This window comes from Pongo abelii, chromosome 23 (assembly GCF_028885655.2).
Source record: "Pongo abelii isolate AG06213 chromosome 23, NHGRI_mPonAbe1-v2.0_pri, whole genome shotgun sequence".
NCBI lineage: Eukaryota > Metazoa > Chordata > Mammalia > Primates > Hominidae > Pongo > Pongo abelii.
Window position 1 is genome coordinate 38,766,950 of NC_085929.1, and position 23,786 is coordinate 38,790,735.

General features: G+C 50.9%; 1 protein-coding gene across 3 annotated transcripts in view; it reads right to left on the reverse strand.

Annotated features, from left to right (window-relative positions):
• Positions 1–1,330: 1,330 nt before the first annotated feature.
• Positions 1,331–23,786, reverse strand: part of LOC129052638 (uncharacterized) — a 109,283-nt gene continuing 86,827 nt past the window's right edge. For 2 of the 3 annotated variants that reach the window (XR_008517728.2, XM_054543370.2), the window contains one exon: positions 1,331–1,769. The gene's annotated coding sequence lies outside the window, so the exon portion shown is untranslated. The remainder of the gene's footprint in view (positions 1,770–23,786) is intronic. The other variant, XR_008517729.2, reaches the window with a different exon arrangement.

Consider the following 23,786-nt stretch of genomic DNA (forward strand, 5'->3'; position numbering starts at 1 on the left):
TAGGGACCTGCCTTGCTCACTGTCGTGTCTGGTGAATGGATGGGCAGTCAGTGTGAGAACACTAGGTCTGATGAGATGAGGAAACTGGGTCAGAGGACACACATGTTTATTAAGAGGGCCTCCTGAGCTAAGAACTGGGGGAGATTTGGTATCACTAACACCCATGGAATGAGTGTGTCTACACTGGCAGTGTGGCCTTTGGAGATGTTTGTGATCATTTAGGTGATGCCATCTCATAAGTGCCCCGGGGCAGAAGTGGAGGTGATTAGCTCTGTGGGTGGATGTTATGGGCATCTAGGCTTATGTGGAAATCCCACTTGAAAGTGGGTGGATTTCTAGAACCCTCCTCTGGGTTTCCATAGCCTCATTACCCTGCCCAGCAAAGATCCATGTGTCTGTCTCCCACCAGATGGGAGGCTCCCCAGGGGCAGAGATGAGGTCTGACTCATCTTTCATCCCCATCACTGCCCAGCACGGGGCCTGGCACACAGCAGGTGCTTAGCCAGAATGTGCTGAGTGGATCAGCGCTCCAGGCAGTGATGGTGGAGAACTGGCATCTAGGTTTACGTGAAGTCCCACTTGAAAGTGGATGGATTTCTAGAACCCTCCTCTCTGGGTTTCTGTAGCCTCGTCCAGCAAAGATCTATGTGTCTGTGTCTCCCACCAGATGAGAGGCTCCCCAGGGGCAGAGATGAGGTCTGACTCATCTTTTGTCCCCATCACTGCCCAGCAAGGGGCCTGGCACACAGCAGGTGCTTAGCCAGAATGTGCTGAGTGGATCAGCACTCCGGGCGGTAATGGTGGAGAACTCAGGGCGACGGCCTGTGGAGGCATCAAGGAGATGCTCCTGGCATTGTGCAGGGTGTGCCCTGGCTGGGAAGCATGTCATGTCCAGGGAGTTGGAGCCTGGACTTTGGGTTCCTGCACCCCTGAGGTCAAACGAGGGGTTGGGCCCATGTGGCCCTGGGCACCCCTTCCCCACTGTGAGCTTTTTCGGCAGGGGGTTAGTCATACCTGCCTCCCACGTGGTGAGGGAGAGAGTGCATGAAAACACTTAACTTGGTACCTGCCCCGTGGTCAGCCTGAGATGCGTCCCTTAGTATTTCTGTTACAGGAACGAATTCTGTAAGAACCAACCCTGACTGGCATTTTCAAATCCCCAGTGTTCCCTGAGACACAGAGGGGCTGTACCCTGTGCTTAGCAAGAAGCTTGCAGCCCGGACATTGACACGGATGAGAACCCCCAGCCAGAAGGTGACCCGTGCCCATCAGAGAACTTGGGGGGAAAGCCCCAATAAAACCCAACCAACCAAACAAGAACACCCCAAATCACACGCACATTCAATATTCTGACACAAATAGCCCCAAGGGGCCGCTATTGGAGGGAGCAGGGGCAAGGGAAGCTTCGGTTTTCAACCACGGGTATAACTCACAGGCCTCAATCCTCCTGGCTGGAATCAGCCAGAGTTGCTTTGTCTTGGTCGTCCTGAGGCCACAATGAGTCACCTCTCAGAAGCCACCAGCCCAAAACAGGACTCTTGCTTGTGGACAGGTGGCTCAGAATCCCCTCCCCTGCACCCCCAGCCCCTACCCCTGAGTTTGCTCCTAATCTTAGAAGTCCGCAGAAGGGGGCTTTGGGCACAGGCAGCATTTCCTTCTCTGCCACCTCGGCTGTCCCTGGCATCTCTGTAGAAGTTGTTCTTCTTGGAGGCTGCACTGGGTGTTTCAGATCTCATCTCCCCCATCCTGAGGCATGGCAAAAGGGTTTTCTGGAGGAAATACAAGGAAAAAAAATATCATATGGTGTCTCCTCAGTGGGGACTCACTGGGGCCATTTCTCTCTGGCCTCAGTACCAGAAGCAGCCAGGTTTCCTCTGAACACATGGGTTTTGTCTTCTGAACATTGTGAACCATGTGACTTTAAGACTGGAAGCAAGACAAAAATGTCTGCTATCATTATAGCTCCATATAGTACTAGAGCTTTCGCTCATGCAATAAGACAAGAAAAAAAAAGCATAGACTAGGACTGGAATAGAAGAACCAAAATTACACTTAATTGTGGAAAACTTACATAGAAAATTTAATAGAATCAACAGGTTAATTAGTAGGATGGAGAGTGCAGACATAGAGGTATAATAGTCAACCTATAAGACATCAGATCAATTTATAAAATGCAACAGTGTGCATTGACCTCAGCAGTTACTAGGGTAATTACATGTCATGGCTTGGGCAGTCTCAGTTAACACTTGTTGTTCTGACATAATTTTTAATGTTGTTCCCCTTTTACCCTCAAAAGTATTCTGATTTGGATGATAAATTATATTGTCACCCTTGCTATAACAAACTAAATATTAAACACAGATACAAATACCATTCATACTGACAAAAACGATCACATATTTTGGAATGACACTAAGATATGACCATGTCATACAAAGCTATAGAGAAGATACCAAGATGCTCCTGGAATAGGGAAGAGCCAGGAGAGCAGTGGAACAAGATCTACCGTGTGGAAACAGGTCTGCTGGGCACTTATAGCTTTGAATAGCAGAGTCAAGTTGCAAACAAGACAATGAGGAAAAGAAATACAAACTCCATCTGTGGCATGCAGCATGAACCCCATTGCCCTGTGTCTATTACAAGAGCAATTGCCCAGCCACAAATACTTACCTTCCCAGACTCCCTTGCAAGCAGAGGTGGTCACATGACCCAGTCTGGCCAATGCCATGTAAGCGGGAGTCTACTGGGAGGGGGACATGAATCCAGGGGAAGATGAACTATCTTGCATGCATGAGAATGAAGGATGCTCACTAACACAGGTGGAGGAGAAGGCAGGGAGAAACTCTGTTCTGGTGGCAGCCCTGGACTGCCCCCTCCAGACCACTGCAGTCAAATTTCCTTTACTTGCATAAATTGCATCTGGTGACAGTTCTTAACTGATAAACCATCTTCAACCAAACTACATGTTTTTTTGGGCAAATGGAGAAGTCAAGGGAGTGGCTCCGACAAAGCCAGCAAAGCCCACCTCCCCACAGTGAGAAATACCCCAAGAAGCAGAACCTACTTTCCACTCTTTGCATCAGTGGGAATGTGTACAGGGGCTAAGGGTGAGAGATTCCGTGGGGCCATCTCCTCTGCTTCACAGAACAAAGCCAGGTACTCTCCCCATCACCCACTTTGTTTTTCTCCATAGCACACACCTCTATCCAGCATACCACCTATTGTACTTACTTGAATAGTTTATTGTTTGTCTTCCCCACATAGAAAGTTAGCTACAAGAGGGTGAAGGTGATGGTGTGTTTTACACACTGCTGCATTGCCAGGGCCTAGGACAGTAACTGGCATACTGTAGGGGATTAATAAAATTTATCAAATAAATGAATGAACCAAGAATTTAGAGCCCAATGAACCATCTTTCAAGTATAAAGTCAACAGAAAAACGTGTTGAACGTTATTTTTGAATTATAGTTCCCATGACCCCTTCTTAAAAAAATTAAGGACACCCTTAGGCAAATCAAGAATGATTCAGAAAGGTTTAATGTAAAAGGATGGGCAGATGATTTTTTTAAAAGTTATGTGGGTGGATGGCAGTGATGGCTGCTGTATTAATCCATTTTCATGCTGCTGATAAAGACATACCCAAGACTGGGCAATTTACAAAAGAAAGAGGCTTAACTGGACTTACAGTTCCACATGGCTGGGGAGGCCTCACAATCATGGTGAAAGGCAAGGAGGAGCAAGTCACGTCTTATGTGGATGGTGGCAGGCAAAGGGAGAGAGGGAGAGAGAGAGCGAGCGAGTTTGTGCAGGAAAATTCCCATCAGATCTCATGAGATTTATTCACTATCATGAAAACAGCATGGGAAAGACCTGCCCCCATGATTCAATTACCTCCCACCGGGTTCCTCCCATGACACATGGGAACTGTGGGAATTACAATTCAAGATGAGATTTGGGTACGGCCACAGCCAAACCGTATCAGTTGCCCTACAGTGAGAAGGTACTTAATGCCCCTGAACTGTATACTTTAAAATGGTTAAAATGGTAAATGTTAGGTGCATTTTACCACAATTCATAAAAAGGATGTGCAGAAGCATAACAAATGCAAATGAAGAGAAATCAGGGGTCAAGGTGTAAATGCAGCACTGCCAAGAGTGCCAGCAATGAGCATAGAATTTGTGTAACTGCAGGACTGTTACAGCCAATCTAAAGATTATGACCATCACAGAGAAGAATGAAACAAAACAGAGAACTGGCATAAATAATAAAAAGTAGGAGGGGTGGAAGTGAGAAGGAGGGATGTAATACAAGTAAACTATGTCATATTCATATATATAGTTGGGGGTCTAAAGTGTTGCTTAGAAGTCTAAGTAAAATTAGAGGCATCAAGGTAAACAAAAAATATAATCAACTAAAATAACTCGATGGAAGGGAGACAAGAAGAGGGAAAGTAGAAATATTCTAATTTTGATATTGTTCACAGTAGGGAGAAAATAAACGTTGTCTAGAGAAATAAAAGGATTAAAGATATCATGTCATATTATAATTATGAAGATAACCATGGGATCAAAAACGCAGCTTTCCAAATTATCAGAAGACATACACACAGAAAATAAAGACAACAGAGACCATATGGTGAAAATTGACAACCCCCACAAAACTATAAAAGCAGAAAGCCTATCAAACAATGATGACAGAACTAAGACCAAATGCATCTGCCATATCAGTAAATGTTAACGAGCCATACACACTTGCTAAAAAAACAGACTGGATCACAAACAAGGGCAGTGAAGGTAGAATGATTCAGCAAGGTTTCATAGAAAAGGATGGGCAGGGCCGGTCACGGTGGCTCACACCTGTAATCTCAGCACTTTGGGAGGCCAAGGCAGGTAGATCACGAGGTCAGGAGTTCAAGACCAGCCTGGCCAACATGATGGAATCACGTCTCTACTAAAAATACAAATAAATTAGCCAGGCGTGGTGGTGGGTGCCTGCAGTCCCAGCTACTCGGGAGGCTGAAGCAGTAGAATCGCTTGAACCCAGGAGACTCTCTCAAAAAAAAAAAAAAAAGAAAAAAAAAAAAGAAGGGGCAGATGATTTTTACAAAGTTCTGCAGATGGATGATGGTGATGGTTGTACTACAGTGAGAAGTACTTAATACCCCTGAACTGTATACTTTAAAAATGGTTAAAATGGTAAATGTTATGTGCATTTTACCACAATTTTAAAAAAAGGATGAGCAAAAGCATAACAAACAAATGCAAATGAAGATAAATCAGAGGTCATAATTTTAGTATCAGACAAAGCTGAAGTCAGGGCAAAACAGTAATGAGTGTTCATGTACCAAATAGCATAGTGTCAATATTCATAGAGCAAGACTGGAAATTTAGGGAGAAAAAGCAAAGTATGCTAGCATTAGTGCCTTTTTTTTTTTTTTTTTTTTTAAAGACAGAGTCTCACTCTGTTGCCCAGGCTGGAGTGCAATGGTATGATCTCGGCTCACTACAACCTCCGCCTCTTGGGTTCAAGCGATTCTCCTGCCTCAGCCTCCTGAGTAGCTGGGATAACAGGTGCTTGCCACCATGCTCGGCTAATTTTTTTTTTTGTTTTGTATTTTTAGTAGAAATGAGATTTCACAATTTCACTGTTGGCCAGTCTGGTCTCGAACTCCTGACCACCGGTGATCCGCCCACCTCGGGCTCCCAAAGTGCTGGGATTACAGGCATGAGCCACCACGCCCAGCCTAGTGCATTTTAATTCATCTTTCTGAATCCATTCCATATGCAGTTGGCAAAAACAAAAGTAAGGAGATAGGGAGCCAAATAATCTAATTAACAACTGTGTGTGTGTGTGTGTGTGTGTGTGTGTGTGTGTGTGTGTAAAACACAGTCTTCCTTCGTTCTATTCAAATGCTCTTGAAAGTGCATACACAAAAAGTGACTTACCAGGCCACAAAGAAAGTAAATTCCAAAAAATACAAAAAAGACAACATTCTCTGATCACAATATACTAGAATTTGAAAATACTAATAATGAAACCACAGACCAAACCAAACTTTGCCACCAAGAGGTCTATAAACACTTAAATAAACTTGAGTCAAAGACAGCAAAAAAAAAAAACAAAAACAAAAAACTGCAGAATATCTAGACAATAACAAAATACGTATTTAAGGACCTGTGGGATGCAGATGAGCCAATGCTAAGAGGAACATACATAGCCTTAAACACTGATCTTAATAAATTAGAAAGCATGAATTAATTGCCCAACTCAAAAAGAAAAGACAAACCTAAGAAAGACATACAATAGCAATAAATAAATGAAAACAGAAATGGAGTTAACAGCAGAAGAAAGGAACTCATAAATAACTCCATGTTCTTTTTTTATTTTTAAACTATTTTATTTTTTTGAGAGACAGTCTCTTACTCTGTCACCCTAGCTGGAGTGCAGTGCTACAATCATAGTTCCCTGCAACCTCAAACTCCTGGGCTCAAGTGATTCCCCTGCCCCTGCCGCCTGTGTAGCTAAGACTACAGGTGTGCACCACTACACCCAGCTAATTAAATAAAAATTTTTTGTAGGGATGGGGTCTTGCTGTTTTGCCCAGGCTGATCTTGATCTCCTGGCCTCAAGCAATCCCCCTGCCTTGGCCTCCCAAAATGCTGGAATTAGAGGCATGAGCCACCATCCCTGGTCCCAACTACTTGTTCTTTGAAAAACAGTGAGACATGTTCCTGCTGGGGAATCTAATGAAGCAGGAGATATAATACATAGAAGGTGGCGGTGACTGCTTGGAAGGATTCTCTGTACTTCTGCTCTCCAGCTTCACTTCTCACCACCCCTTAGCCCCTCCCAACAGGCTTTTCTTCCAACTTCTCTGCAGAATTTGCCCTTGTCAAGGTCACCAAAGACTTCCATGTTAATAAACCCAGTGGTCAATTCTCAGACCCCCTTCCACTCATCTTCCCAGCAGCATTGACTCAAGTGATCACTCCACCTGCTTCCAGGACACTGCAGTCCCCTCTCCTGGTCCTCCTCTTCCTCCCACTGCTCCTGCTCCAGCGCCTTGCTGATCCGTCCACATCTTCCCGACCTCCTCTTCTCCACTCTTTCTACTCACTCATGGACCTCATCTCTTCCCAAGGATTTAAACATTATATGTTGATTTTTTTTTTTTTTTTGGTGAGATGGAGCTGGAATTTCACTCTGTCACCCAGGCTGGAGATAAGTTGATGACTTTTGAGCCTCAAACTCTCACCTAAACTCCATTCTGATGGCCAATGTGTCTACTCGATGTCACCAAATTGATATTTAATAGACACCTCAAACTTAATATACCCCAAACTAAAATCCCAACCTTCCTCCCCCATCTAGCTTTTCCCACAATTTTCCTGACCTCAGGAAATACAACTCCATCCTGCCAGTTGCTCTCCTCAGAGGCCTGGAGTCATCTTTGACCACTCTTTTCCTCTCACACTCCATATCCAACTCAGGAGCAAATCCCATTGGCCCTTCCTTTGGAATCTCAATAAACCTTACACTTCCCGCTGCTTCCACCACTCCTACTGTGGTCCACGCTGGCAGGATTCTTGCAGTGGGTGTCTGTGCTGGTCAGCCCCTTCCACCTGCTCTCAACACAGCAGCCAGAGGAGCCCTGTGAAAACCTAAGTCCAATTATGCCACCCCGTTCTTCAAAACCCTCAGTGGCTCCCAGATTCACTCAGAGCAGAAGCTAAAGCCCTTCCCACCCCATCACCTCCCTGTCCTATTCCTCTTTTCCTTTTCATTCCCTCCACTCCAATGGTAATGGTTTGTTTTGTGTCAATTTCACTGGGCCACAGGGTACCCTGATACTTGGTGAGACGTTTTTCTGGGTGTGTCGTGAAGGTGTTTCATGATGAGATGAACATGTGACCTGGCAGATGGAGGAAAACAGTGCCCTCCCCTGTGCAGGTGGCCTCATCCAACCCGCTGGAGGCCTAAACAGAACCAACAAGTAAGGGGAAATTCATGCTATCTCTGCCTGCCTTTAAGTGGGGACATCGTTCTTCTCCTCCCTTTAGACTCAGGCTGGGACTGGAATTCACACCATTGGTTCTCCTGGGTCTCAGGCCCTTGACTCACAGTGGAACTCACACCATCAGCTCTCCTGGGTCTCAGGACTAGAACTCGTGCCATCAGCTCTCCTGGGTCTCAGGTCCTCAACTCACACTGGAACTCATACCATGGGTTCTCCTGGGTCTCAGGCCCTCGACCACACTGGAACTCACACCATCAGCTCTCTTGGGTCTCAGGCCATCGGCTCACACTGGAACTCACACCATTGGCTCTTCTGGGTCTCAGACCCTCAAATCAAACAGGAACTCACACCCTTGACTCAAACTGGAACTCACACCATCAGCTCTCCTGGGTCTCAGACCTTCAAATCAAACTGGAACTCACACCATTGGCTCTCCTGGGTCTCAGGCCCTCGACTGACACTGGAACTCACATCATCGGCTCTTCTGGGTCTCCAGCTTGCTAACTGTAGACCTTTGGATTCCTCAACCTGCATAGCTGCAGGAGCCAATTCCCTACAGTGTGTGTCTTCATGTATGTCTATATGCGATTGGTTCTGTTCCTCTGGAGCACACTGACTAATACACCATCTGTACCAGCATGCTTCTGTCTCTTCTCCCAGATAAACCCAAGGCTGAATCCCTGATCTTTAAGTCACCTTTTTAGTGAGCCCCTTGGTCACATGTTTAAAATTATCCTTTACCTCAAACGCATTATCACTGTCTAAAAGTCCATATATTTCACATATACATTTTAAAAATTGTCTGCAGTCTCCATAAAAGCAGGCTTTTGCTGCTTTTGGCCCATGACTGTATCCCCAGGGCCAATAACGATGCCTGGCACAGGGTCAGCCCTCAATTTAGATGAACTGAACAAACAGAAGAACAAAGGCGACTGCCTGCTCAACTCTACAGAAATCAGGAAGCCCCCAAGAAACGGATCAATTTCCAAGAAAAGAGAAATTATCCAAAGGATCCGGGAAGGGAGACTCTAAACAGACCAATTGCCAAGAAGAAAGAGAGAAACTGTCAAACAGCAAATCCAAAATCTAAAATAAGAGAAATGCAAATTAAAGCCATAATGAGAGAGGATTTCAGGGCGCAGACAACAGGGAGCATCCGCATTCCTTCACTTGCCACCCTGACACCGATCAAAAGGGCTGAGCACCCGATGCGTTTGCTGGTTTGGGTTTCCGCTTCACTGGTCAGGGGGACGCTGGGGTCATTTCTGTGGAAGGCAATTTGACACATGCCTATGGTACAGATGCCCACATCCTCTGACCCAGCGGTCTCACGTTAACGATTATCCTACAGACATGCTCACAAGGGCAACATAGGTACAAGCACATTCATCACAGAAAGGTGGGTCACAGCAGAAGATTCGGATCACTGAAGTGTCCATCAGCAGAATGCCAGGTCAAAAACAGCTCCCACACAATGGAGAGCCACGCAGAGACCAGGCAGGCTTGGGCAGCTGTCCTCAGCCACCTCCCATGCTCTGCTTTCCTTCCCTGGGCGTTAGTCATCGAGATTCATGATTTGTGGCATTAATGCCACTTATACGCTGAGCCCTCTGCCCCGAACTTTAGTCTTGAATTCCCACCTTCCTCCCCTGGGCAATTTCTGTACTTTCTGCTCAATTTTTCTGTAAACCTAAAACTGCTTTAAAAAAATAAAATCTATTCATTACCTAGATAACAAAATTCGTAAGACAGTGAGATGTCACTTTAAATCCATCAAATCAGCCAAACTTAGGAGGATCAGATGATTTGAAAGGTAAGTGAACACCCATGAAGGGGACTCGCCACCATGCTCCGAGGACGATCCGGCAACCTCTCTCTGTGTGTACTTCTCAAAGAAGCCCGGGAGCCGGTCTTCAGGGGCAACCCGTCACCTTCCTAGGGAACTGCATTAGCATGAGCTGCTTCTTTTTAAAAAACATTTAAGGCCAGGCACGGTGGCTCACGCCTATAATCCCAGCATTTTGGGAGGCCGAGGCAGGCGGATCACCAGGTCAGGATTTCGAAACCAGCCTGACCAACATGGTGAAACCCCGTCTCTACTAAAAACACAAAAATAAGCTGGGCATGGTGGCGTGCACCTGTAATCCCAGCTATTCGGGAGGCTGAGGCAGGAGAACTGCTTGAACCCAGGAGGCGGAGGTTGCGGTGAGCTGAGATCATGCCATTGTGCTCCAGCCTGGGCAACAAGAACGGAACTCTGTCTGTAAATAAATAAATACAAAACTTAGCCAGGCATGGTGATGGGCACCTGTAGTCCCAGCTACTTGGGAGGCTGAGGCAGGAGAATCACTCGAATCCAGGGGGTGGAGGTTGCAGTGAGCCGAGATCGTGCCACTGTGCTCCAGCCTGGGTGGCAGAGCGAGACTGTCTCAAAAACAAACACAAATCTTTTAAGTTCAGGGGTACACGTGCAGGATGTGCAGGTTTGTGACACAGCTAAATGTGTGTCATGGGGGTTTGTTGTACAGAGTATTTCATCACCCAGACAGGAAACCTAGTACCCATTAGTCATTTTTCCTTGTCCTCTCCCTCCTCCCACCTTCCGCCCTCCAGTGGCCCCCAGTGTGTGTCATTCCCCTCTATGTATCCATGTGTTCTCATCATTTAGCTCCCACTTATAAGTGACAGCATGTGGTATTGGGTTTTCTGTTCCTGTGTTAGTTTGCTAAGAATAATGGCTTCCAGCTCCATGCATGTCCCTGTAAAGGACATGATCTTGTTCTTTTTCATGGCTGCGTAGTATTCCACGGTGCCTACACAGTCTTCCATACAGTTCTCAGAAGTGAGGGCGCAAGAGCCCCTATGGCAGAATGCATACGTCTTGCACACAAAATGTTGGGTCAAAGGTGAGAAATACTATACATGAAAAGTGAAAACACTTCCATGTTCCCAGCATTGTGCATAATTTGGGCATCACACTCAATTAAGATGAAAGAGTGGGGTGGATGGAGTAGGCATGGAGGGTGGGGGGGATGGGGGGCAGGTACAGTAAGGGACCCATCACAGCCACTGATGTGGGAGCTAGGGACTAGGAGGTGTGACCAGCTCAACATTCTGGACCTAAGGGTTGGAAACCAGAATGAAGCCTGGCTGACTCGACCATGAGGCTGAAAAGCTGAGAACATCACACAAGGCGAGTGAAAAAGGGAAGCACATCCTCACCCGCCCCGCTATGTTCTTAGGTGGAAACTTGCAACAGGGTGTTCACATGGTAGAAACGGCCAGAAGCGGGCCAGGGGCAGTGGCTCACGCCTGTAATCCCAGCACTTTGGGAGGCTGAGGCGGGTGGATCACGAGGTCAGGAGTTTGAGACCAGATCGAACGTGGTGAAACCCCGTCTCTACTAAAAATACAAAAATTAGCCAGGCGTGGTGGCATGCACCTGTAATCCCAGCTACTCAGGAGGCTGAGGCAGGAGAATCACTTGAACCCGGGAGGTGGAGGTTGCAGTGAGCCAATATTGCACCACTGCACTCCAGCCTGGGCAACAGAGCAAGACTCCATCTCAAAAAAAAATTTAAAAAAAATTAAAAAAAAAAAAAGAAACAGCCAGAGGCCCAGAGGAGCTGGGAAAGAGCAGGATGGGGGCTGCTTCCTGGGTGGAGCCCTCGGTTGCACAAATGGGTTCCGAGAAGTGCTTCCTGCCCCTGGGCTTGTGCATGGCACGGCTGTGTGTGGGGATGGGCAGACATTCTCACATGCCAAGGAGAGCTGAGAAGGAAAAGGACTTTGGGTTGCATTAATAGAAGTATATGTGCCAAAATAGAGGAGATGACTCAAGGTTCTGCTGATCTTTGTGGTGGCTGGACCACAATGTCAGAATTTCAGCTTAGAGGGGCTTGCAACCGAGTGTCCAATTTTCCTAGAATTTATCTTTACCTTTCTTCTTTTTCCCTCTGTGTTCACCTCTTAGCTCTTCAGGAATGCAATTATAACGTTTACTTCCTCTCCACCAGGCGCTCCCTGCACTGCAAGCGTATCTAACTATAGTTCGATTTGCTTAGAAATTCTCAGGACAAAATGTTGAACCAAACCAGGCACCCTCCGGGATTCTCCCCCACCAGAAGATTGCCTCGAGACAACGGTCAGTTTACAGCTTAGCTCTGTCCACCATGGCGCCCTCCAGACTACCCAACTGAGAAGACACAGAAGCAACTCAGAAGGCATAGAAGCAACTCAGAAGCAACTGAGAAGACATAGAAGCAACTGAGAAGACATAGAAGCAACTCAGAAGGCATAGAAGCAACTGAGAAGACATAGAAGCAACTCAGAAGGCATAGAAGCAACTCAGAAGACACAGAAGCAACTCAGAAGACACAGAAGCAACTCAGAAGACATAGAAGCAACTCAGAAGACATAGAAGCAAGTCCCGCACCTCCTCACCCCCTCCCCTGCATGCTTTTCACACCAAGTTCCCTTTTAAAGACTCCACTTTCCTCCCCGAAAGCTGAAGCAATTCCCTTAAGTCAGGAGCCGGTATGTTTCCCCTTAACCAAGCTCTGGAATAAAGTCCCTTTCTTTCTACCAGACCTCTCTCTGTTCATTGGATTCTGCAAGAGGCTGGACATGTGTTCGGTTACCGCCTGACTCAAGAGCCCATCTCCAACCTCCGTGCTGCGCAGGAAGGGAAGGATGTGACATGGACTCATTCTCAGCCCAGGACCTGGTGACAATTCAGTCTCTGGCCTTGGAGACCCTGTCTGCAGGCATGGACGGTGCCATTAGGCTGGAAAAGGTTGGAACAGAGGGAGCCCAGGGGCTGAGGGAAGAGGGACAGAAAGTCAGAGGAGGCTTGGAGAGGAGGTCCAGGTGATGGTCGAGGCCTTTGCTTGGTTTCCCCAGGAACAGTAAGCTCACTCCTTTACAGGCCATTCCCTTTTAAGCTGCTCAGCCAAACCCTTGCCTGTGGGCCACAGTCTGGCCTTCCTGGCCCGTGGGGGCCCTTCTGGGATAAGGGTGGCAGCAGCCATGCCCCTCCTCACTCCTTTTTGCTGCTGCAGGCTGACATGGAAAAGAGGTTGTCCATTCTGGGGTGGGGGCAGCCTCACTCCTGACTTTGGCCGAGGCCTCCCGATGGTTGCCCCTGTGTGGCAGTCTTTGCATTCCCCAGAGCGGTTTCCCTGGAGGGCAAAGCAGCTTTGGTCACTCCCTGGGCATACACCTCTGTTTGGGGATGCCAAGCACAAAATTCAGGCTGGTGGACCCGGGAGGGGAGGCGTGCCACTGGGGCACGCTGAGGGCCGCTATGGCATTGACGCGGCTCTATTTCTCATGCCAGTGGCGAAAACGTGGTGTTTGCTTCATTACTTTTTATACCTCATATATATATATGTATATGTGTGTATATATATACACACACATATGTATATATACTATATGGATTCTCTTGCAGAAAATGAAATATTTCAAAATCAATGACTTTAAAAAAAACATTCTACTTATAGTTTCTTAGAGGGTAAAATTTTGATGTCTTAGGTGGGCCTCAGGGCCTTTTACCAACAGAACTGTTACCGCCTTCAGTTTTGTGGTCTCCACTCCAAAGTACTCTCTTTCCAGAAAGCCCCAGTGTGCTCTTCACACTACTGGGAATACCATCCCCTATCTCCACCTAGAAAACTCCTATACATCCTTCAAGACCTCACTCACTGAGCGCCCCTTCTGCGCAGCTTGTCTGATTCCCACAGGCCTTTGTAACACCCTGTACCACACAGCACTGTAGAGTCCCATGGCAGAGATGTCCATGGCCTCAACATCAGACAAGCCCGGGTTCAGGTCCCAGCTCTGCCCCTCACAAGCTGTGTGACCCTGGGCAAGTCATTAACCTCTCTGGGCCTTAGGCACCCACCTAATATCACTGTAGGCCATCCTCACCGCTACCCAGCAGGGCTATCACTTCTATGGACATAGCGCAGCCCACAGTAGCCCCGGGAATGCTTCCACATTGCACAGCCTTCTGGAAGGAATCTTTGGCAAATGTCAACTCTTGCTTGCTTTCATGGCAAGCACGCCTTGGTCACAGGCGGGGCTGTGGCCTGTGAGTGCAGGAAGCTGTTCCTGTGTGGCCATTGACTCCTGCCACGGAGAGCACTCGCCTGCCCTGATGCGGGGGTCAGGTGCCCTCCTAGGCACTCTGCAGGTCACCTCGCCCCTCATTGCCAGTCCCGTAGACCCCAGGCCCAGGCCCACCAGTGCTCCCCTCATTCAGTGTCAACTCGTGGCCCCTCGCACTAGGCCTTCCATAAGCCGCGACTGTGGCACTTTTGGCCAGGCCTGGGCTGGGTGCTGGGGGCTCAGAAATGAGTCAGGTGTGGGCCCTGCCCTCGAGGGCTCCAAGCTGGTGGGGGAGCCACACCAGGACCCCAAAACAAGAGCAGCAGACCCACGCTGTGTCAGTGGCAAGTGTCTAGCAGTCTTGGGGCCCTGGCCGGGGTGGAGATTGGGGAAAAAGTTATCGGGAGGAGCCACAGAGCTGGGCCCTGGACAAGGTTTGTTGGGACGACAGGGCATTCCGGGCAGATGGAACAGCCTCAGCCAAGGCCATTCAGAGGATCACAAGGAACACGGCTGTTGCGGCACAAGATGCTCCCGGCAGGGGTGAGTCTGGAGAGGCGGCAGCCACAAGGCCTTCATCTGCCAGAAGGTGTCTGGACCTGATCCCAAGGCTGTGGGGAGTCGACATAGAAGATCATTCCTAATTCTCATAGCGGCAAGATTAGGGCTGCAGGGTACTGATTATCTCTCCTGCGCCAGGCACTGTGCCAAGCACTTCCCATGCGTGTGTAGCCTCAGTTCTCTCAGCAGCCTCAGGGGTGGGGACCACTAGTTCCTGCAACTTGCTGATGAGGAAACTGAGGCTCAGAGAGACAATGTCACTAGCCCAGAACTGCATATCTAGCTAGCAGTGGAGCTTGGCCTGTGCTGCTGACCACAGGGCCACACAGCCAGCCCCTCTCATCTGGGGCAGTGGCCTGGGCAGGCTGGGGAGCAGCAGGCTACCCTGCTGGCCCTAGTGGCCCTGGTGAGAGAGGAGCTGAGCCTGGAACCGGGAGCAGGGCCCACAGGGTGAGGAGGGTCTGCAGCTGGCAGGCCTGGTGGGCTGGTACCTGCAACCTAAGTGGGAAGATAACAGAGCACCTGGCAATTTGAATAACAATGAAAGCTTCTAGAACTCAGACCATCTGTGACAATAACCCTTCCTGCCGACAAAAGCAGAGGAGTCATGAGGCACAACACGCCTCATTCCAGGTGAACTGGAGACAATGTGTTCTCCAGCAGCGGCAACGGCTTCTGTTAGTTGGCGCTGACTGTATGCACGTGGGGTATGGGGCTGAGAGGCTTCACTTCTTTTTTTTTTTTTTTTTTTTTTGAGATGGATTCTCTGTCGCCCAGGCAATGGAGCGATCTTGGCTCACTGCAATCTCTGCCACCCGAGTTCAAGTGATTCTCCTGCCTCAGCCTCCCAAGTAGTTGGGATTACAGGCACCCACCACCACGCCCAGCTAGTTTTTGTATTTTTAGTAGAGACGGGGTTTCGCCATGTTGGTCAGGCTGGTCTCAAACTCCTGACCTCAGGTGATCCTCCCAAAGTGCTGGGATTACAGGCATGAGCCACTGTGCCCGGCCATCTTCATAAATTTTTCTAAGGGATTCTCACAGGGACCTGAAAGGGGGAGATGCTATTAATCCTATTTTGTAAATGTGTCCCTGCAGACAGTACAGGGACATCAAGGAACCTATTCGGGGCAAAATGGCCATCCCAAGGAACACTACCTCAATACGGAGAAAGAGACTCTGCTGACGCGACGGAGTTGAGGGTTTTGGGAGAGAGCGATGAGGCTGGATTAACTGGCTGGGCCTGATGCCATCACAGGGTCCTAAGTGAGGAAGGCAGGAAGCTGAGAGTCAGCGGAGGGGATGTGGCCACAGGAGCAGAGGTCGGAGAGATGTCCTTGCATCTGGAAGGGGCCACAAGCCGAGGAATGTGGGTGCCTCTGGGAAGTGGAGCAGGCAAGGAAACGGACTCACCCCCATGGCCTCCAGCAGGGCCCCGTGCTGGTGATGCCTTGACATGAGGTGTTCACGAGTCTCCTTTCCAACTGCTGTCCTCCAGATCTGTACAAGGCTAAATCTGTGTTGTTTTAAGCTACTGCATTTGTGATAGTTTATTACAGCAGTTATGGGACACTCACATAATACCCAAGAGAGATGTGTGCATTCATTTCACCAGGAGACCTGGATGCAAAGGTTCACAGCAGCTTTACTGATAATGGCCAGAAGGTGGAAACAACCGAAGTTTCCTCAAAAGGTGATGGAGAAACACAGCTTGGTGCGTCCACACAATACAATGGGCACAGATCCAGGCTGGGGCCAAGATGGGAACCTTCATCTTTTCCTTGCTGGCCAGAGTGCTCTGCCCCGGCACCTGCCTTGTCAAAGCCCTGGTGGACCCGTGGGATCGCCCAGTTCTTGCACCCTCACTGGGAGGAAAGCAGAGATGATGACTCCATTTTACAGTTGGGTAAAGTGAGGCTCAGGGCCATGCTGCCCAGGGAGGAGCTGAAGAGAGACCCAAGGCCTGCTGGGGACCAGATCTTCTCAATGGTGGTTCCTTTTGGCAGCCTCTCTCCAAGCCCAGTGCAGAGCCTGGCACATGGGAGAGCTTTATGGGAGTTTGCTGAATAAATGACAGAGAGCAGGTATGGTGTGAGCTCTGGTGGCTGGACTCACCTTCCCATCCCCTGCAGACCTGTCCTCCTGGCAGGGTCCAATGTGCAGGGGTTTGGGGCACAGTTGGGGTGTCCTGATGGATGTAGTCACTCTCGGGGGATGTCAGTCCACGGATGAAGAAGCTGCAAGGTCCCTGGAGCCCTGCCTGCCTCCCTGCTCACCCTCTGTGCTCTGAGGGATGCTCTCTGCTGGGATGGGGCACCTCGGGCATGGCATGGGAGGCCTCTAACGTGGCCCACGATGTTTAACCAGAGTCCTACAGGCCCCAGCCTGAATTGGGCCCAGCAATTCACAAGCCATGTGACCTTGGACGAGGTCCCCAACACACACGCCAGAGACCCAGCAATTCACAGCCGTGTGACCTTGGACAAGGTCCCCAACACACACACCAGAGCCCCCAAAACACACACACCAGAGCCCCCAACACACACACACACACCAGAATGTTGACTTTTCCCTTCTGCTCTCAGTCCCCATATCTGTAAAATGTGGCTGCTCACAGCCCCCTACTCCGATTCTAAATTGAGGCCTGTGGTATGCAGCCCTAAGACAGCCTCCAAAGAATCCACCTGCAGCTACTCACACCCTCCTTTGGTACCCAAAGGAGAACAAAGGATGGGGACAGAGCCAAGTAGCTCGCTTGTAACAAATGGATAGAACAGAAGTGACAGGGATGGGATGTCCCTTCCAAGGTTAGGCTCCAAAAAAGTGGGTTCCACTGAGCCCTGCACCTTGAACTCTCTCTCCCAGAGCCCTCTTTTTGGGTGGTCATCTGTCATGCCATGAGATACCCTGTGGAGAGCCCCACCCGGTGAGCAACTGACACCCCCAGCCAACATGTGAACCTACTACCAGCCACCTGAGTGAGCTGGGAGGTGTATCCTCTCCAGCAGAGCCTTGAGGATGACCACAGTCTCAGCCAATGCTTTGACTGCAGCCTCCTGAGAGACCCCAAGCCAGGAGACCCAGCAGAGCCACACCCTGACTTACACCTTTCTGACTCACAGAAAGGGTTAAATGCTTGTTGTTTTAAGCTGACTTGTGGGGTACCTTGTTACACAGCACCAGCTAGCTAATACAAGGCCTCAGGGCAGTGCTAGAGATTCTGGGAGAGGGAGGATCTTGGAGATTGTGCATCTGGACATCCCTCTACTCTATCCTCAGGGAACGAGCCTCTGACCTTGGCTTGCACACCCCAGTGATGGGGAGCTCCCTGCTTACTGAGGCCAGCAAATCTGCTGTGGAGCCAGGCTGCCTGGGAAGGTCTTCCCTCTGCCTCCTGCTTCCTCTTCCTACTGGCGCCAGCATGGCTCTGGGGGTTCCCTGGCACCAGCCCCATCCTTCAGGGATGTGTGGGTTCCCCCAGAGTGAGCTGGTGTCTGGATCAGGCTTCTCTGCATCACAGTTGCATTCCCTTTTCTGCTTTTTTCTGCTTCAGGGGAGAGTTGTTGGGAGGCAAGTGAGGGCTCTGGCCCAGCCTTACCATTCAGTGTGCACCCCTGGCAGAGAGGACTCCAGAATGCACCAATCTTCACTCACCCTTAGCTTGAAGTCACCATCTCCACCCGCCCCAGTTTACTCATCTGCTACATGGAGATTTCTGTGAGGACATGAGACAGTGCATGTAACAACACACGGCACACAGAAAGCACTCAAGAAATGTATGTCCTATTGTCGGGAGAAAACATATTCAAAGCGGGGCCGCAGAGATGTTTGAAAGAATTTTTATTTTGCCTTTAGCAAAATATCTTGATGGGCCATCTAGATAGATGCAGATGGGGAGTGGACAAGGCTGTGTGTGTGTGTGTGTGTGTTGGAGGGCTTGTGTTTGTTGGGGGGGCTCTGTGTGTTGGGGGGCTCTGTGTTGGAGGCTCTGGTGTGTGTGTTGGGGGCTCTGTGTGTATTGGGGGTTCTAGGGTGTGTGTTGGGGGCTCTGGTGTGTATTGGGGGGCTCTGGTGTGTGTGGAGTGCTCTTGTGTGTTGGGGGCTCTGGGGTGTGTGTTGGGGGGCTCTGGGGTGTGTGTGTGTTGGGGGGCTCTGGGGTGTGTTGGGGGGCTCTGGGGTGTGTGTTGGGGGGCTCTGGCGTGTGTGTTGGGGGGCTCTGGCGTGTGTGTGTGTGTTGGGGGCTCTGGCGTGTGTGTGTGTTGGGGGCTCTGGCGTGTGTGTGTGTTGGGGGCTCTGGCGTGTGTTGGGGGCTCTGTGTGTATTGGGGGTTCTGGGGTGTATGTTGGGGGCTCTGGTGTGTGTGTTGGAGTGCTCTTGTGTGTTGGGGGCTCTGGGGTGTTGGGGGACTCTGGGGTGTTGGGGGGCTCTGGGTTGTGTGTTGGCGGCTCTGGGGTGTTGGGGGGCTCTGGGGTGTTGGGGGGCTCTGGGTTGTGTGTTGAAGGGCTCTGGTGTATGTATTGGGGGCTCTGGGGTGTGTGTGTGGGGCTCTGGTGTGTGTGTGTGGGGCTCTGGTGTGTGTGTTGGAGGGCTCTGGGGTGTGTGTTGGAGGGCTCTGGGGTGTGTGTTGGGGGGCTCTGGGGTGTGTGTTGGGGGCTCTGGGGTGTGTGTGTTGGGGGCTCTGGGGTGTGTGTGTTGGGGGCTCTGGGGTGTGTGTGTGTTGGGGGCTCTGGCGTGTGTGTTGGGGGGCTCTGGCGTGTGTGTTGGGGGGCTCTGGCGTGTGTGTTGGGGGGCTCTGGCGTGTGTGTTGGGGGCTCTGGGGTATGTGTGTGGGGGGGCTCGGGTATGTGTGTTGGGGGCTCTGGGGTGTGTGTTGGGGGGCTCTGGGGTGTGTGTTGGGGCTCTGGTATGTGTGTATTGGGGGGCTCTGGTGTGTTGGGGGCTCTGGTGTATATGTTGGGGGCTCTGTGTTGGGGGCTCTGGTGTGTTTGTGTTGGGAGGCTCTGGTGTATATGTTGGGGGCTCTGATGTGTGTGTTGGGGGCTCTGGTGTGTTGGGGGCTGTGTGTGTTGGGGGCTGTGTGTGTTGGGGGCTCTGGTGTATATGTTGGGGGCTCTGTGTTGGGGGCTCTGGTGTGTGTATTGGCTCTGGTGTGTGTGTTGGGAGGCTCTGGTGTGTTGGGGGCTCTGGGGTATGTGTGTGTGGAGGGGCTCGGGTATGTGTGTTGGGGGCTCTGGGGTGTGTGTTGGGGGGCTCTGGGGTGTGTGTTGGGGCTCTGGTGTGTTGGGGGCTCTGGTGTATATGTTGGGGGCTCTGTGTTGGGGGGCTCTGGTGTGTGTGTTGGGGGCTCTGGTGTGTTTGTGTTGGGAGGCTCTGGTGTATATGTTGGGGGCTCTGATGTGTGTATTGGGGGCTCTGGTGTGTGTGTTGGGGGCTCTGGTGTGTTGGGGGCTGTGTGTGTTGGGGGCTGTGTGTGTTGGGGGCTCTGGTGTATATGTTGGGGGCTCTGTGTTGGGGGCTCTGGTGTGTGTATTGGCTCTGGTGTGTGTGTTGGGAGGCTCTGGTGTGTTGGGGGCTGTGTGTGTGTGTGTTGGGGGCGCTGTGTGTGCGTGTGGTGTGTTGGGGGCTGTGTGTGCGTGTGTGTGTGTTGGGGGCTGTGTGTGCATGTTGGGGGCTGTGTGTGTGTTGGGGGCTGTGTGTGTGTGTTGGCTGTGTGTGTGTTGGGGGCTCTGTGTGTGTGTGTTGGGGGCTCTGTGTGTATTGGGGGCTGTGTGTGTGTGTGTTGGGGGCTCTGTGTGTGGGGGGCTGTGTGTGTGTTGGCTGTGTGTGTGTTGGGGGCTGTGTGTGTGTCTGTGTGTGTGTGTTGGGGCTATGTGTGTGTGTTGGGGGCTGTGTGTGTTGGGGCTGTGTGTGTGTGTTGGGGGCTGTGTGTGTGTGTTGGGGGCTGTGTGTGTGTGTTGGGGGCTGTGTGTGTGTGTTGGGGGCTGTGTATGTGTGTTGGGGGCTGTGTGTGTGTGTGTTGGGGGACCAAGGCACATTGTAGGTGCTCTGGGAGAGCCTCTCCCTGGCTGTCTGACTTTGGACACCTGCTGTGGCCTCTCTGAGCCTGAGTTTCCAGCAAAATGGCAAGAAAAACGCCACTGGCAAGATGGCGGCGCAGGGGAAATGGCCGTGCTCTGCAAACTCCCTCGCGCCCCAGTCAGCTCCCCTGGTCTCCAGGAAAAACCAAAATAAAGATCCTGCTTGAGGACAATGAGAATTATTTTGTGCTTTCTAGGGCGCCACATAATCTAAATAATCAAGCATGGAAACTTTGTTTCCTTCAGGAAGAAGCTGGCAGGCAACCCAGCTATAGTAAAAGGCAGGCGGTGGGGTGGGGATGGCAAAGCTATTTGGTGCCGGCTATGCCCAGCGGCTTCTGGCAGACAGGACGGTGCCCGGTGTGTTGTTGGAGCCCACGGATTGTACCTGGGATGGGGACGTGGGCATGGGAAGCAGGGGACATCGCAGGAGCGACAAGCGGAGGGCAGGGCACGCAGCCCACATCCGAGGCCACGTCCCACGTCCCTCGGCTGCCCTGATCCTCTCGCAGCTTCCAGACCCCATTCGCCCTGGGGTTCCTCCTGCCACGGGTGGGGGATGCTCCTCCCCAGGCCCATTGCAGTGGTCTCTCGGGGCATCTCAAACTCAAGACACTCCATGCTGCTGAGCCCAAAGCCACGTCTGCCCCAAGGTCTGCATCTTGGAAAATCTCCCAGGCTGCTCAGCCCAGGGTCCCAGACATCCTCCTTGGACCCCCACCTCCTTCTCAGCTCCCACCCCAGGCCCTGGCCAATCTCACGGACTCCACTCCCTGGTGCAGGCCCCTCCCCACCACCACCCTCCGCCAAGCCGCAGACATGGCTGCAGCTCGTGGGACAGTGGCAGCCTCTCTAGTGGACTCCCAGCTCCCTTCCCAAAGGCAAATGCCTCCTGTCACTCTCCTCGAGGGCACCCTTGTCCCTGGACTAAGAAGCCCACATCTCACCATGGCCCTGCACAGTCAGACCTACTTGCATCTCCCACCCGTCCCCTCCTGTATTTCTTTCCTCCCCCACACTCGTGCCACCTGACTGCCCTTCTGATGGATGGATGTGCGGCTGTCTCTGCCTCAGTGCCTCTGCACATGCTATTTCCAGTGCCTGGACCACTTACTTCCCACTTCCTCCCCTGGTATCGTCCAACTCCGGCAGGCTCATTCCTTTCCATCCTACAGATCCCAGCTGCCCAGAGAGGCAGGACCAGGTCATGGAAGGCTGTGGATGCCCAGCTGAGGGCCTTTCTTTATCCTGCAGGCCTTCTGGGGTCTCCGAAGGGCTGGGAGCCTCTGCAGAGACAGGGCTGGAGGCTGCCCTGGCTTTGGAAGTGGGAGTCAACAGGGAGCTATGTCAGGTTTAGAGGCTTCCATTGTTCACGCCCCGCTTGTAGCCTTCCTTCCTGTCGCTTTACCCTCCTGATATTCAGACACTTCTCAGGGATCTTAGAGACTTTATACATCCCCATGGTAAAGGTTAATTTTTAATGCTGCTTTGGTAAATATTTGATGCCACTGCTTTAATGGGAGGACGCATTAGACATTAAACACCACAAAGTGCTCTGAGATGCTGTCCTTTTCATCGGCAGCCTCTGTCCATAACTCCTCTGCCTCCCACTCTGAAAAAAATAAAGATTCTTTCTCCTTTGCCTTCTGCTATGAATTTTTCAAAGTGTTTTTCAAATCCATTCTTGCCCCTGATCAGTGCCTCCATTAGCCAGATAGAAAGTCAAAGGTTTTAAGCTGAGAGATGGCTTAGAAGCCTCAGTCCCTTCCCTCATCTTATACAAAGGGAGAGTGAGGCCGAGGAGGGATATGACCTGCCCAAGGTTAAACAGTGAGTCTGTGGGTGAGGGAGTGGAATGAGGGACTCCCAGGCCAGGGCTCTGCTCTAGCACTGGCACCTCCCAGAAGACTCAGACCAGTCCTGTCCTCACCCAGTCCAGTGGAAACAGGCCACGGGGCTCTCTGTGCTGGAAGTGGGCAGCAGGGAGAGGGGTCTTTTAGAGGATGGGGAGAGGCCTCTGGAAGGGGCATGACCTCACTGAGGTTTTGAGGAATGAGTAGGAGCTCACTAAGGGGCTAGGGTGGGGAAACCTGTGAGGTGAATGGGTGTGGGTAAGCACCTCAGGGCAGGGATGGGGACTGATCCACTCTGTATCCCCAGTCCTGGCCTGGGCCCAGACTTGGCCCATGCTTTTTAATCCTTATGAAATGAATGTGTCCTTTGCCTCCAAGGCTGTGTGCACTGTGGCCTTGATCATTGGCTCCTGGTCCCATGGGCCCTGGTGCCCTTACATCTCTGTGCTTCCTTCAGCCCGGGCTCTGACCTGACCAGCTTCCACGCATTCTGCACTCCTGGCCCGTCCCTGATGCTGGGGCTGCTTCCCCGACGTCTTTTCTACTGCCCAGGACAGTAAACATCCACAATACACACACGCACAGCATGCCACACAGGCACCCACAATACACATAAACACACATGCCATGCCACACAGATCCACACAGTATCACACATACCATGCCACAGACCTTCACAATATACACACACACACCCCCCATGCCACACACCCACAACATACACGTCACACACCATGCTGCAGACCCACACAATATACACACACCATGCCACACAAACACTACACACACTACACCATGCCAGATACCACACCATACACACACACACACCATGCCACAGACCCACACAACATACACACACTATGCCAGACACAACACACACACGTCACATAGACCCACACAATATACATATACACACCATGCCACACACTCACAACACACACACCCCATGCCACACACACATCACACAATGCACACACCACACACCATGCCACACAGACTCCTGCTCACCTGTGACCTGTCCTAGCCCCTCAGGACCCACCTCTGCCTCTCTGCCTCTCCCCTGGTGCTGGCATCCCATGGTTGTAACAATGCACGACCCTGTGCCCAGCCCCGCCCCTCCAGTGCTGTCCTTCCTGGTCAGCAGCAACACCACGTGTCTCTTGGGTC